Source organism: Anabrus simplex, chromosome 7, assembly GCF_040414725.1.
Source record: "Anabrus simplex isolate iqAnaSimp1 chromosome 7, ASM4041472v1, whole genome shotgun sequence".
Classification (NCBI taxonomy): domain Eukaryota; kingdom Metazoa; phylum Arthropoda; class Insecta; order Orthoptera; family Tettigoniidae; genus Anabrus; species Anabrus simplex.
The window spans coordinates 171,173,447-171,190,007 of record NC_090271.1 but is presented as its reverse complement, the minus strand read 5'-3'; the positions used below and the strand labels follow the sequence as shown (position 1 = coordinate 171,190,007).

Sequence of the window (16,561 nt, the reverse complement as noted above, 5' to 3'; positions counted from 1 at the left end):
ACGACCGATAGAGATTAGGTGAAAGTTACGGAAGAAGCCAAGTTTCAACGTATAGAGGTTGGACATGGCTGTGAGTTAGGCCTATAGCATGAGGATTGAAGAGAACGACTAAAGTTATGATGTTCGGAAGAAACCAAGTTTCAACCTGTTGAGGGCAGACATAGCTATGTGTACGTGTTTGAAATTATACCACGTCTATAGTATGTTGATTAAAGAGAACAACTATTTATGATTAGCTTAAAGTTACGATGTTCGGAAGAAACCAAGTTTCAGCCCGTTGAGGGCAGACATAGCTATGTGTGCGTGTTTGAAATTATACCACGTCTATAGCGTGAGGATTAAAGAGAACAACTATTTATGATTAGCTTAAAGTTACGGAAGAAACCAAGTTTCAGCCCGTTGAGGGCAGACATAGCTATACCTCGTCTATAGTATGCAAGAACAACTATTTATCAATTGCTTAAAGTTACGATGTTCGGAAGAAACCAAGTTTCAGCCCGTTGAGGGCAGACATAGCTATGTGCATGTGTTTGAAATTATACCTCGTCTATAGCGTGAGGATTAAAGAGAACAACTATTTATCAATACTCTAAAGTTACGATGTTTTAGAAGAAACCAAGTTTCAGCCTGTTGAGGGCAGACATAGCTATGTGTGCGCGTGTTTGAAATTATACCACGTCTATAGCACGAGGATTAAAGAGAACAACTATTTATGATTAGCTTAAAGTTACGATGTTCGGAAGAAACCAAGTATCAACCCGTTGAGGTCAGACATAGCTATGTGCACGTGTTTGAAATTATACCACGTCTATAGCGTGAGGGTTGAAGAGAACAACTATTTATCAATAGCTTAAAGTTACAATGTTTTAGAAGAAACCAATTTTCAGCCAGTTGAGGGCAGACATATCTATGTGCGCGTGTTTGAAATTATACCACGTCTATAGTATGTGGATTAAAGAGAACAACTATTTATGATTAGCTTAAAGTTACGATGTTTTAGAAGAAACCAAGTTTCAGCCTGTTGAGGACAGACATAGCTATGTGTGCGTGTTTGAAATTATACCTCGTCTATAGTATGTAGGTTGAAGAGAACAATTATTTATGAATAGCTTAAAGTTATGATGTTTTAGAAGAAACCAAGTTTCAGCCTGTTGAGGGCAGACATAGCTATGTACGCACCTCGTCTATAGCGTGAGGATTAAAGAGAACAACTATTTATCAATAGACTAAAGTTACGATGTTTTAGAAGAAACCAAGTTTCAACGAATAGAGGTCAGACATACCTTAAAATCTTCGCGCTGCAAACTGTTACTCGGATGTATAAAATGCGTGCGTTCAAGCCTGAAACTCGAATGATAATATTCTGGTCGTACCTAAAAAAAAGAAGAAACATATATGAATGTAGTGTAGGGTGCATCATCTAACCTAATTATCTTTACAACTCAAAGTTCGAAAACATACCTTTAAAAAAAAATGCACGTGCTGCAGGCTGTTACTGGGATGAATAAAATTGCGTACTTTCGAACGGTACCTAAAAAAAGAATAAACATATATGAATGTAGATGTCTAGCGTAGAAGTTGCTTTGCAAATAAAAAAGTAACTAACAGTTCTACCTTACCTTAAGATAAAGGCTGAAGAATAATATTCACAGCAGACGGGAGATGTGTGTGTGTGTGTACGTAATAAACGCATACAGAGAACTGTGAGCACTTCGCGCAGACTGCAGCGGCTAAATATTCTGCTTGTTACCAACCGGATGTGAAAAAATCGCTGACAAACTGCGGGTACAGTCGGAACGAAGTGTTTATGCAACAAGAGCTCCTACCTGCAGGCTGACGTATTCGAACCTCCTGTTGATGCCGAGGTGTCAGAATTTAAGAGTTCGAGCCTTGGAAAGTTAGCGTGTGATCCTCGACTTCTCGAGGGTACATACGCGGTATTCCTTACCTGTAGGTATTGAGCTAAAGCTAGATCATGTAATGACGATCGCGCAGGCCCCTCGCCTAGCATTTACGGCTTCTAGTTCGAACCCGCTATCTACCGAAGTAGCGAGAATGATTGAAGAATGTTGAGGGTGATTCATTGTCGGATGGAGGCGTTAAGCTATGTGCAGGCTTCTTCTAGTCGGGGTACGCGATTCAAATCCTGGTAACTTATGCCGTCGGGAAGGGCATCCGGCTAGATCATGCAATGACGATCACGCAGGTCCCTCGCCTAGCATGTACGGCTTCCAGTTCGAACCCGCTATCATCCGAAGTAGCGAGAATGATTGAAGAGTGTTTGAGTGTGATTCATTTGTTGGATGGAGGCGTTAAGCTGGCTTCTTCGGTAGGAGTAGGCTATGTCGGGATATCGATTTAAAATCCTAGTCAGGAGGGGCAACCGGTCGTATAAAACTATGGTGTGAGGACGTTAAACCTTGTGCAGACTCCTTCGAAAATGATTTTTTGAGTACAAGACTTGACGGTGATTCATTTGTCGGATGGAGGCAATAAGCCTTGTGCAGGCTTCTTTGGTAGGAGTAGGCTATGTGTCGGTACCGGGATATCTAGTTATAAAACCCGCTACAACAAATTTATCGCGTATACTGCGATTTAAAATCCTAGTCAGGAAGGGCAGCCGGTCGTAAAACTATGGTGTGAGGCGGGGTGTGCAAAAAAGCCAGCATTAAGTAAGGGCTGTTGATAGGGAGAGCGTTAAACCTTGTGCAGGCTCCTTCACCAGGAGAAGCCTACATGCCGGTACCGTGCAGGTTCTTTCGATAGGAGTAGGCACTGTGTGTGTTTTAACCTCTCCGTACAATCATGATATTTTACGTTAGGAACTTACATAGGCTAAATGCTACACATTCCGTGGCAGAGCCAGGAATCGAACTCGGACCTCCGAGGGTAGCAGCTAATTACACTAACTACTGCACTACAGAGGAGGACTATTTCAGAATATTTTACAACCTTAATTAGTACTGTGTTTTAAGAGCTTACATGCTACTCAGCTAAGAAGACGTTCGCGAGTTACAAGCACGCCGTGTCCTCGTTCAAGGTTGAGCCCGAAGATACGTGTACAATTTCAGCTAACACATGCATTCCACACAACTCGCTCAGAATGACTGTGCCGATACTTCGAGGACTGTAGAACAAATCTATAGCCTACAGTATGCATGCCTCTCACCCGGTAGTCTCGGGTTCGATTCTCTTGGGAATAAAAATGTGTTTAAATCACATGAATTTGTTGAGTTGTCCTTCCTGATGCATAACTAGCAGTATCTAACCTCATACACTATAGTTTTCAACCGGTTGCCCTTCCCGACAACTCGGATTAAGAATCTGTTTTACAACGTCTAACACGGGAATCGGGGATTTACAGCTAGATGCACTTCTTAGATTTTAAATCACGAACTATTTTTTTACTGCCGGATGCCCTTCCTGACTAAGATTTTAAATCGCAAGGATTTGTTTTAAGACTAGTCGCCCTTCCTGATGCAAAACTGGCAGTATCTAGCCTCATACACTATGGTTTTCGACCGGTTGCCCTTCCTGACGTCAAAGAACTCGGATTAAGAATCTGTCGAGAATCGGAGAGGATTTACAGCTAGATGCTCGCCGGATACCCTTCCTGACTAAGATTTTTAAATCGCATGAATTTGTTGGGTTACCCTTCCTGACGCAAAACTAGCAGTATCTAGCCTCTCACGTCATACACTATTGTTTTCGACCGGTTGCCCTTCCTGACAACTCGGATTAAGAATCTGTTTTACAATTTCTAACACGAGAATCGGGGATTTACAGCTTAAAGATGGCGGATGACGGCTGTCAGAAAAGCACATGGGTTTGTAAAGCACGTGGAATTTGCCGTCACCACATAGAGGGCAGCACGGTGATTAAAGATGGCGGATGACAGCTGTCAAAAAAGCACATGGCTTTGTTTCCAAACAAGAGCACGTAGAATTTGCCGTCACCACATAGAGGGCAGCACGGTGATTAAAGATGGCGGATGACAGCTGTCAAAAAAGCACATGGCTTTGTTTCCAAACAAGAGCACGTGGAATTTACCGTCACCACATAGAGGGCAGCACGGTGATTAAAGATGGCGGATGACAGCTGCACATGGCTTTGTAGAGCACGTGGAATTTGCCGTCACCACATAGAGGGCAGCACTGTTCTCAAAGATGGCGGATGACAGCTGTCAGAAAAGCATATAGGTTTGTAAAGCGCATAGAATTTACCGCCACCACATAGAGTGCAGCACTGTTCTCTCTGGATTAAAGATGGCGGATGACAGCTGACGAAATTGCCAGCAGCATAGTGCTCTGTTGGTTAAAGATGGCGGATGACAGCTGTCAAAAAAGCACATGGCTTTGTTTCCAAACAAGAGCACGTGGAATTTGCTGTCACCACATAGAGGGCAGCACGGTGATTAAAGATGGCGGATGACAGCTGTCAAAAAAGCACATGGCTTTGTTTCCAAACAAGAGCACGTGGAATTTGCCGCCACCGGGTAGCACTGTTCTCTCTGGATTAAAGATGGCGGATGACAGCTGTCAGAAAAGCATATAGGTTTGTAAAGCATGTGGAATTTACCGCCACCACATAGATTGCAGCACTGTTCTCTCTGGATTAAAGATGGCGGATGACAGCTGTCAAAGGTAAGTAGCTAAAGAGGGCAGCACTGTGCTCAAAGATGGCGGATGACAGCTGTCAAAGGTAAGTAGCTAAAGAGGGCAGCACTGTGCTCAAAGATGGCGAATGACAGCTGCACGTGGCTTTGTTTACCTCATGCTAGTTAGGTTAAGTTGGTACCACTAAGGTTTAGGCCCGTCAAGATGGCAGCACTGTCGATGACAGGTGATGAATTTTACAGCTACTGCGATATAGAGGGCAGCATAGTGCTCAAAGATGGCGGATGACAGCTGTCAAAAAAGCATGTAGCTGTCGAAAAGCACGTTGCTTTGTTTACCTCGCGCTAGTTAGGTTAAGTTGGTACCACTAAGGTTTAGGTCCGTCAAGATGGCAGTACTGAGGTTAGCGATGCGTTGTTGTCTGTCAAAATGCACGTGGCTTTGTTTGCAAATCTGTCGAAAAGCACGTGGCTGTCAAAAAGCACGTGGCTTTGTTTACCTCATGCTAGTGAGGTTAAGTTGGTACCACTAAGGTTTAGGCCCGTCAAGATGGCAGTACTGAGGTTAGCGATGCGTTGTTGTCTGTCAAAAAGCACGTGGCTTTGTTTACAAATATGTCAAAAAGCACGTGGCTGTCAAAAAACACGTGGATTTGTTTACCTCGCGCTAGTTAGGTTAAGTTGCCACTACTGAGGTTTAGGCCCGTCAAGATGGCAGTACTGAGGTTAGCGATGCGTTGTTGTCTGTCAAAAAGCACGTGGCTGTCAAAAAACACGTGGCTTTGTTTACCTCATGCTAGTTAGGTTAAGTTGGCACTAGTGAGGTTTAGGCCCGTCAAGATGGCAGTACTGAGGTTAGCGATGCGTTGTTGTCGATGACAGCTGTCAAAAAGCACGTGGCTTTGTTTACAAATTCAAATCTCCCGCCAAAATTCAAATTTCCCGCCAAAATTCAAATTTCCCGCGGGCGGCGGCGGCGGCGGCGGCGGAGGATGCGGCGGAGGCGCCAGAACCATCCAATTATACTACTGATGTGCGTGAAATATATTTCTCTTCTTCCCGTAAAATAACTTCGGAAGAAATTGAGATGTGTCGACATATGATCGAACTAATTGAAAATCACCCCGTGGGTGCCAGCATTGTCTCGGAGTCGTGTCTGGATAGAAATAATGATAGTGAAAGTGACAGCAGAAGCAGCAAAACCTCATCTGCATCATCTAAAAGAGAAGACAGCACACCATTGCCCGGTACGAGAGGTGTTACGGATCCGAGTTTGAGCCCCGAGTCTGATTCCCGTCAATCTAGTGAAGCGACACCATAATCATCTGACACATCTACCAGTTTAAGACATGATTCCAGTCCACAGAAAGAATGAAACGCATTGTAGATCTTTCGTACAAGAGGAAACCTATACATTTATAGTTAAAAGAGGGGGAGGGGGCTAGGAAGTGGCTTGCATTAACCACTGTTTGCAAACGTTGTATAGTACGTCACTGTCAACTGTACATTTGGAAGAACCAGTTAGAATCTATGTCAGTAAGTCCCGTTGAATAAAGGAAATTGATGTATTTTTTTTTTCCGTTTTGCAGAAGCTAGAAGGTTGAAGCAGAATGTTTGTAATGAAAACCTGCGACTGTGGGCCTAGGTCACTTCAAGAGAGATTTCAATGGGTCAAAATCATTTCAGACCATCCGCTAGTTAGTTGAGTTACTTCATGCAAAAAGTACCGAATCAAAAGTAGAGAAAGTAGAAATTTTGTATCCCGTGCGTATCTGCAAGCAGAAGAGGTAAAAAGATGAAGTCACAAAGAAATATGTGAAAGCAGCTACAGAGCGATTTTTTTATCACACCCCTTCTTCAATATACAATACATATCGGAATGGTTTCGTGCACGAACTGAAAGTGTATAACGTTTTTTGGTGAAAAAACATACAGAAGCAGTTGTTCAATCAGTCTGTGGATTTACCCATTCGTACACAATTATGCCTATTGTTAGTATGGCTGGTAGGCCTACTCCTTTCGCGAAATTATTAATTGTAGCACAGAAGTCCGACTCGTTGGCTGAATCGTCAGCGTACTGGCTTTGGTTCAGAGGGTCCCGGGTTCGATTCACGGCCGGGTCGGCGATTTTAATCGCTTCTGATTAATTCTTCTGGCTTGGGGACTGGGTGTATTTGTCTGTCCCAACACTCTCCTCATCGTATTCAGACAACCACCACAGAAACACGCAATAGTGATTTCATCCCTCCAAATAGAGTTGGCGTCAGGAAGAACATCAGGCCGTAAAACAGGGTCAAATCTACATGTGTGATGCAGTTCGCACCCGCAACCACACAAGTGTGGGAAAAGCGGTCGGAAAAGAAGAAGATTAATTGTACCACACAAGGCAACTGGAACATGTGGTCCGAGATTTCTCAAAGAAATGTTTCATGCCGAAAATATAACTGTAAGAGCCACAAAATCAGTGAAAATGAGAAACAAATTAATTAAGGTATTGGTATAGAGAAGCCTTCTTCCCATTAGCGGAAGATCAGACAAGTGTTTGCTGCTGTTAGATTCCTGGGCAACTCATAGCGATAAATGCTGCCTTGAAGACATTCCTCCTGGCAAAAGTATAGAAATTCTCCGGATTCCTTCCGGTACTACATAGAAAATACACTCCTTGGATAATTTGTCGCCATTTAAAAGACATTAGCCGACTTGTGAATACTTCCGGTTTGATGTTTATCAGGGAAACAGCATATTGAATATTTTCAATTTTCAATTTTGTTTCCCACGGTTCAAGACATGATTAAAAATTCACGGTTCGCATCAAATTAGACAATGGAGCAACTTCCCCATTTCGGAATGCTTGCAAAATTTTGTCCTCAGACAAGTATGGAAAGCTATGAAGAACAATGTGACCTTAAAGTACACATTCGTTGTGAGAGGTTCCAAAAATATTAGTGTTTTTATCATGCGATTAACACGCGTCAATTAGGGTTTCACATCCGTCCCCTAACATTAAAGTGACCTTGACGCGATAACGTTCCAGTTCGTTCTATCTCTCTCCAGCACACCTGCAACTCCACTCCGCTGTACGCCACGCCAGCAAGTTGCAAGGGTTGTCCAGTAGCTGCGTCGTCACACGGATTTTGAATCCCGATTTCGACACCTTCCAGTTCGAAATGGCAGTTAATTTTTTGTACAGAGCTATTTTATGGTTTCCTCATGCTCTGAGCGAAATTGGATCGTCGGCTTCGATACGACCTTATCGATAGTTCCCTTGGTAACATTAAATTACACCTGTACTCGCCATCGTTGTGCCAACTGCCACCCATGCGAGCGAAATGTGGAAGATGTTTCATCAGTTATATCATCGTTGCTTGCGGCGGATTCTGAGGACACGGTACACAGACTGCGTCACCAATGAGAAAGTGTAGCAGCCAGTGGCATGCCTAGCTTACATGTTTGGCTATGCTCAGCGTATGCACAAACATCTCATAAAAATATTGGTCATGGAACAACAGCTAGAGGCGAACGTTCGCCAATGACCTCAAACTTGTTGACATAACTTTAAATAAAGCGGAAACCCGTACGAAAAGCTGACAGCGGTGGAAATATGTCTCATGATGTGCACGACAAGAAAAATAAAGATCTCTGAACGTTTAACTGCATTGTTGTTGGAGGTCTGGAGCATATTGTAGATTACGGAACTGAGCTCGAGATCAACCTTGGTATTAATTTAATGTTGCCTTCTTTAAGTGCCAATAGGTCACTGCCAATGTTTGGCTCGCCTGGTGCAGTTCTTGCTCTATGACACCCATAGGCGACCTGAACGTCTGTGTGTGAAATGAAAAGTGAAATGGCGTATGGCTTTTAATGCCGGGATGTATCCAGCTCGCCAGGTGCAGGTCTTTTGATTTGGCGCCCGTAGGCGACCCGCGCGTCGTGATGAGGATGAAATGATGATGAAGACGACACATACACCCAGTCCCCATGACAGAGGAATTAACCAATTATGGTTAAAATTTCCGACCCTCCCGGGAATCGAACCCGGGATCTCTGTGTCCAAAGGCCAGCACGCTGACCATTTAGCCATGGAATCGGACTGTGTGTGAAATGGTAATGAGGTAGGAGAGAGTGAAGCCAGATGTCGGCACATAGCCTACTCCTGTTGAATAACACAAAGCCGTTTGTTCAAAGCGTAACGTCGCCATCTGACGGAAGAATCACCACCAACCGCGCCATGTGTCCTCACTCCGTATGAACACTGCGGACGTGTTTTGGAACTGAATCTAGAATTTTGGGACGCTTTCTAGTGATTAGAACACCATCTCTCCTTCCTTGCCGGCCAACTTTCTGATAGTGTTCGTTATTCTCCCACAGACGGGTCTCGAACCGGCTAACATCAGGGTCAGGCCATATAGAAATGAAGTGTTAACGGTGGTGGACATCAGGCGGGATTAATCTTGGTATTATCTCTCCTAGCTAGACTTGCTTAATGCGTAAGATTTTCATCCTTTCACAGGCCTACTTTTAATAATGTAAACGAATTTCCGAACTTAAATTCAATGCAGTAGGACATGGTCCCCTTCCGCTCATCAGTAGATGTTACTGTTAGATGTCACCCACTCACTGAGAAACCAACGCAAAATACATTACGGATAATTTAGCACATGTGAGATATGTGGTAGTTCGCGCAGTTTCCTCCAGAAGAATGTAAACTACTTCTTTAAATCTACAGTGTTCTGATCTTCTATAACAATTAAAAAGCTGAGAGAGCTTTGCTTTTCTTTTTATTTTGGGGTTAAAATGAGCCAGAGAGGACAAAGTGTTAGATGATTACAAATCAATATTACGTAGGGTACACAAAGTCTACATCATATCTAACGTATGCCAGTAATAACTTCAGCAACTGCCGGTGGTTATAATATGAAGAAGAGGAATCCAAAATTGTGCCACTCTGTAAGGCCCGAAAGGTCTTACGAAGCGTGCAAGTAGGCCGACGTCGTTAAGGAAAAAATGGAGCAAACTTCATTGACGCTACGTACGATAACTCATTGTTACACGAAGACCACCGAGGTGAATATTACAAGTAAAAACAATAATTTCGACACTTTCTCCGCTTACAAGATGGCCGTCCCACTTTTAATAAAAATCGACTATAACCCATGGCAACTGACTTAGAAATTGAACAGTGAGAAGAACTGTAATCAAACAGCCATCTTAGGACATTTATATTCTCTAGGAATTTTCAAAAATTGGGTGTACGGCTACCGTGCGTTTTGAGTGAAAACTAAAACTCAGCGCGTTGTCATTTGCGGTTCTTTGCCTTCATGTTAACATAGTCGATCGTCGATCGTTTTTATGCAGCCTGCTTCTAGTGGTGAAGAACGATGTCTTTATGCTAACATTACGAAAGAAAATACTTTTCATACTCACACAAAATACCACGCTACGAACCACCACAGAAACATGCGATAGTGAATACATCCCTTTACATAGGGTTGGAGTCAGAAAGGGCATCCAGCAATAAAACAGAGCCAAGTTCGCACATGTGACCCCATCAGGGTGTGGGAAACGTGGTAGAAGAAGAAGAAGACTGAGCTCTAAGACAAAACTAAAACTGGTGTCCGTCCACAGTAGATAACGTGAGGCAGGGTGTACAGTATTATACTTAAGGACATATTACAAAACTCAGAAGACTGAGTTACCCATGGAGCCAGCAACTTTCTCCTCTAAATCTCTCATTGGCCCAACAATTAAAGGACTGCTTCGTTCGGAAAGATCCGCAGCAGCGAAACAAACAACTGTTTGGACCAAAAAGCTGAAATAAAAACCTTTCGGCATCAGAACTAAAGAAGTGGGAATAATCTATAAATTTTAGCATAATAATTAGAGAGGGGGAATGTATCTTAAATATTAGTCTCAAACACACCACTACCTAGTGACCCACAGAATTCCTCTTCTTTCTGGCCTTTTCCCAGATACTTGGATTCGGCAATTTATGTGGATATGGTCCAATTTTACGATCCGGTGGCCTTCCTGATGCTACCCTATGTGAAGGAATGGAATCTCTATTGCGTGTTTCCGTGGTGGTTGGTAATGTGATGTATTGTGTGTAGGGTAGAAGTGTACATAAACACCCAGTCCCCGAACCAGAGGAATAAACCACACACAGTCGAAATCCCCAGCCCCGCTTGCAATCGAACCGCGGCCCTTTGATCCGAAGGGCAGTATATAGACCAGGACTCGGAAGTTTTTTTTTTTTGCTAAGGGCTTTACGTCTCACCGACACAGATAGGTCTTATGGCGACGATGGGATAGGAAAGGCCTAGGAGTTGGAAGGAAGCGGCCGTGGCCTTAATTAAGGTACAGCCCCAGCATTTGCCTGGTGTGAAAATGGGAAACCACGGAAAACCATTTTCAGGGCTGCCGATAGTGGGATTCGAACCTACTATCTCCCGGATGCAAGCTCACAGCCGCGCGCCTCTACGCGCACGGCCAACTCACCCGGTGACTCGGAAGTTGAAGACCTACAAATTGTCTAGGAAATACCAATAAAATGAGCTAAAATATCAAATAAACCAGGCAAAAAAGGGCGTAAAAATGTGATCCCAATTCAATCATAGTTTTACTTATAATTACATAGTTAATTAAGGAAAAATGCTCAATTCTGGTGGTATGCAACATACAGAGCAAAAATGTATGAGTGAAATAATTCTTCTTTCAGATATTGTATATTTTCAGATTAACATAATGTCCGACTCGTTGGCTGAATGGTCAGCGTACTGGCCTTCAGTCCCGGGTTCGATTTCAGGCCGGGTCGGGGATTTTAACCTTCATTGGTTACTTCAAGTTACCCGGGGGCTGGGTGTTTGTGCTGTCCCCAACATCCCTGCAACTCACACACCACACATAACACTACCCCCCACCACAATAACACGCAGTTGCCTACACATGACAGATGCCGCCCACCCTCATCGTAGGGTCTGCCTTTCAAGGGCTGCACTCGGCTAGAAATAGCCACACGAAATTATTATTATAGATTAACATAATTTAAAAAAAGGAATTCCGTGTTTCTAAAAAATGTACTTGTAGAATTTAGCATGAAATATTTTTTCCACCTAGAATGAATTCAGCGAGCTCGCAATGGACATCCAGGAAAAAGAAATTGAATTAGTATAACCGGAATCATAATTGGCTTAACCACAGTAGGGTTACAGTATTGGAATTCGGAAACCTTACGTCAGTTGGCTTTGCAGTATATCACAATAGTCATCTCCAGGTTCTTATGTGTAAAGGTTCGACCTTTTTCAGACAGTGCATTGCGAAACACTGAGACACTTCTCTCCATATCAACAGATATTAAAGGTTCATACTTGATGTAAGTGAGATCTTCCTTTTTAAAAAACTCACATAAAAATTTTCTCCTTTCATTATTTCACGTATCTTGCACTAGTGCTTGGAAAAATCACAGGTATCATTTTCAATTTCATTTCATTTCATTTTATTTAATTTCACTGTATATTCTTTCTCTTCAGATATGGTTCAAATGTATGTATTTACTAGAGAAATGATGTTTAAGACGTGATGGGTGAACGAATGATGAATCAAATTCTGAATAGACAGTAAAAACGTAGTCGAAAGTGGGCGATTTGCAAAAACATACCGTTAAACCTAAAAAGGCTAAAAAGGACCAATAATCCACAAAACGCTGAAAAATGCAAAAAAGGACAAATAAGGCCCACCATCTTCTGACCTACAATGACCCAGAAGCTACATATAATACACTGACTGACAGAGCAAATGCAACACCAAGAAGGAGTGGTCAGAACTTTATGCCAATTGCAGGGTAGACTGACGTCACTGAGGTATGCTCATGATGTGAAATGCGCCGCTGTGCTGCGCACGTAGCGAACGATAAATGGGACACGGCGTTGGCGAATGGCCCACTTCGTACCGTGACTTATCAGCCGACAGTCATTGTAGAACGTGTTGTCGTGTGCCACAGGACACGTGTATAGCTAAGAATGCCAGGCCGCCGTCAACGGAGGCATTTCCAGCAGACAGACGACTTTACGAGGGGTATGGTGATCGGGCTGAGAAGGGCAGGTTGGTCGCTTCGTCAAATCGCAGCCGATACCCATAGGGATGTGTCCACGGTGCAGCGCCTGTGGCGAAGATTGTTGGCGCAGAGACATGTGGCACGTGCGAGGGGTCCAGGCGCAGCCCGAGTGACGTCAGCACGCGAGGATCGGCGCATCCGCCGCCAAGCGGTGGCAGCCCCGCACGCCACGTCAACCGCCATTCTTCAGCATGTGCAAGACACCCTGGCTGTTCCAATATCGACCAGAACAATTTCCCGTCGATTGGTTGAAGGAGGCCTGCACTCCCGGCGTCCGCTCACAAGACTACCATTGACTCCACAACATAGACGTGCACGCCTGGCATGGTGCCGGGCTAGAGCGACTTGGATGAGGGAATGGCGGAACGTCGCGTTCTCCGATGAGTCACGCTTCTGTTCTGTCAGTGATAGTCACCGCAGACGAGTGTGGCGTCGGCGTGGAGAAAGGTCAAATCTGGCAGTAACTGTGGAGCGCCCTACCGCTAGACAACGCGGCATCATGGTTTGGGGCGCTATTGCGTATGATTCCACGTCACCTCTAGTGCGTATTCAAGGCACGTTAAATGCCCACCGCTACGTGCAGCATGTGCTGCGGCCGGTGGCACTCCCGTACCTTCAGGGGCTGCCCAATGCTCTGTTTCAGCAGGATAATGCCCGCCCACACACTGCTCGCATCTCCCAACAGGCTCTACGAGGTGTACAGATGCTTCCGTGGCCAGCGTACTCTCCGGATCTCTCACCAATCGAACACGTGTGGGATCTCATTGGACGCCGTTTGCAAACTCTGCCCCAGCCTCGTACGGACGACCAACTGTGGCAAATGGTTGACAGAGAATGGAGAACCATCCCTCAGGACACCATCCGCACTCTTATTGACTCTGTACTTCGACGTGTTTCTGCGTGCATTGCCGCTCGCGGTGGTCCTACATCCTACTGAGTCGATGCCGTGCGCATTGTGTAACCTGCATATCGGTTTGAAATAAACATCAATTATTCATCCGTGCCGTCTCTGTTTTTTCCCCAACTTTCATCCCTTTCGAACCACTCCTCCTTGGTGTTGCATTGTCACTGTCAGTCAGTGTATGTCGAACTTCGTCTTCGGCCACTCAAGGAAAAAAGGACTTTCCCTCAATTTCCGAGCCTAATAATGACCATTCAACCAAAGAACCGGTACACTAATATCAATAAACACTGAGAAGTAGATAACACCAAAGCAAAAACAAAATAAATGATAACAAAATGCAAAAGCAACCTACGATTTCATTAATCGCAATAATAAATAATACACAGGCCTACTGTAATAATGGCGTATGGCCTCCGGAAAGTCTGATGACAGGACTTTCGAATTGACTCCTATAGGCTTCCTGCGCGTTTGAGAGAATGGGACCCTACTTATGAATTGTAGTATTGAAGAAGGTACACATGACCAGGGCCGGAGCAGAGGAATTAAACAAGGTTTTTAAATCCCCAGACTATCAAAAGGTCTGCATGTTAACGAAATAGCCATGGAGCTGCACAAACACACAGCGAAGAATATGTACAGTGAGGAGCACTAGCGGAGGAGCTAATCAAGCACTGGTACAAGTAGCGATACCTAGTCTACGTCAAAGGGGCCGGATAATGTAGAACTCAGCTCAGATGGCCTTCACTTAAACCGCAGTGGTACATATAAGTTAGGAAATTTGTTTGGAAGGGTTATAGGGAGGTACATTCAGAAAAACGGGGTGGCCTAGGGAGTGGCGATAAGGGTACAAAGAACTGGAAGTCAAGGACGGATGTCACAAAAATGTTAGAACTCAACTGTAGAAGTATTGTAAAGAAAGGAATAGACTTAATTTAATAGATATGTACTTGCCAGATATTGTAATAGGAGTTGAATCATGGCTGAAAATGATATAATGGATGCAGAAATATTCTCACAAAACTGGCGGGTGTGTCGTAGAGATAGGATAGGAATGGTGGGAGGGGGAGTATTAATTCTGTTGAAAGAAGAATTTGTAAGCTACGAAAAATGTAAAGATGACAAACATTAAAATTCGAGGTTTAAGACTCATCTCTAAAGGTAATAGGCAACTCGATGTCTTTGGGGTGTACAGACCGGGAAAGGGTAGCGCTGACACTGTTTCAGAATTATTTGATAAGCTAATCAGCTAAAACGACGGAACCAACTAAAGGGAAGAATATTCTAGATGTGGTTCTGATGAAAACAGATGAGCTCTATAAAGAAACCGAAGTAATAGGTGTATTAGTGATCACGAAGCTGTTTTTAGTAATTAAAAATAAATTTGATAGAAAGGATGGTACTAAAATAAGGACTATTAGGCAGGCATGAGGGAGTAAAAAAAAAAACTATGACCGGTGGAAAAGAAAAGAAAGGAGTGGAATCAGATATAAGGCTTTTTGGAAATGATGTTATTCTGTAAAGAGTAATAAATAAGTTACAAGATTGTGAGCAACTGCAAAATTACCTCGATAATGTTGTGAGATGGACAGTAGGCAATGGTATGATGATAAACGGGATTAAAAGTCAGGTTGTGAGTTTCAAAAATAGGAAAAGTCCTCTCAGTTTTAATTACTGCGTTGATGGGGTGTAAGTTCCCTTTGGGGATCATTGTAAATACCTAAGTGTTAATATAAAGAAATATCTTCATTGGGGTAATCTCATAAATATGATTGTAAACAAAGGGTACAGATCCCTACACGTGGTTATGAGGGTATTTAAGGGTTGTAGTAAGGATGTAAAGGAGAGGGCGTAAAAGTCTCTGGTAAGACCCCAAGTAGAGTATGATACCAGTGTGTGGGACCCTCACCAGGATTATTTGATTCAAGAACTGGAAAAAATCCAAAGAAAAGTAACTCGATTTGTTCTGGGTGATTTCCGACAAAAGAGTAGCGTTACAAAAATGTGACAAAAATCGGGCTGGGAAGACTTGGGAGAATGGAGACGAGCTGCTCGACTAAGTGGTATGTTCCGAGCTGTCAGCGGAGAGATGGCGTGGAATGACATCAGGAGATGAATCAGTTTGAGTGGTGTCTTTAAAAGTAGAAAATATCACAATATGAAGATAAAGCTAGACAAACTGAGACAAATATTCGTTTATAAGAAGGGCAGTTAGGGATTGGAATAACTTACCAAGGGAGATGTTCAATTAAATTCCAATTTCTTTGCAATCATTTAAGAAAAGGCTAGAAATACAACAGATAGGGAATCTGCCACCTGGGCGACTGCCCTAAATGCAGATCAGTAGTGATTTATTTATTTATTTATTTATTTATTTATTTATTGATTGATTGATTGATTGATTGATTGATTGATTGATTGATTGATTGATTGATTGATTGATTGAACTAACTAGGCCCCAAATAAGTAAAACTAACACAAATTATAACAATATCTTTGCCAAAGACTCACGTTTCTATTTTCCGTCGGTACGGAGACTTCTGTATCCACACATGTATGTAGCCGTCTCAGTGCAGAAATGAATTGCAGCGTGATGCGAGGTTCCCTTTGTACCAAGTTACTGGCTGATAAGTGGATGTTATCCTTGATGCACTGTGTCAGTCAATGTTCTTACGTAACGTAGAAATATTTTTGCTATGTAATGTTATGATGTCATTCATACATATGCACGCGTGTGGTCCAAAATGACTGTTGCTTTACGTTTTAAACCGATCCCATATTTGAACTGATTTGTTTGCCTCTAGATTTATGGGTGCCAATACGACAAAGCATATCATATAATGTACGATTGAGCCTAAGTAATATTATGTTTACAAAGGGAACGTTGTAAAGTTGTACAATATCTTTTAAGTTAATTACTTAGTACAGTGTTGAA

The 16,561-nt window shown here is 43.1% G+C and overlaps 1 protein-coding gene across 1 annotated transcript in view; it reads right to left on the bottom strand.

Moving 5' to 3' along the window:
* The window catches only part of LOC136877419 (cytochrome P450 6k1), an 82,050-nt gene extending 65,791 nt beyond the window's left edge, over window positions 1-16,259 (bottom strand). The window contains exon 1 of the mRNA XM_067151440.2: window positions 16,138-16,259. The gene's annotated coding sequence lies outside the window, so the exon portion shown is untranslated. The remainder of the gene's footprint in view (window positions 1-16,137) is intronic.
* Between the last annotated feature and the right edge of the window lie 302 nt (window positions 16,260-16,561).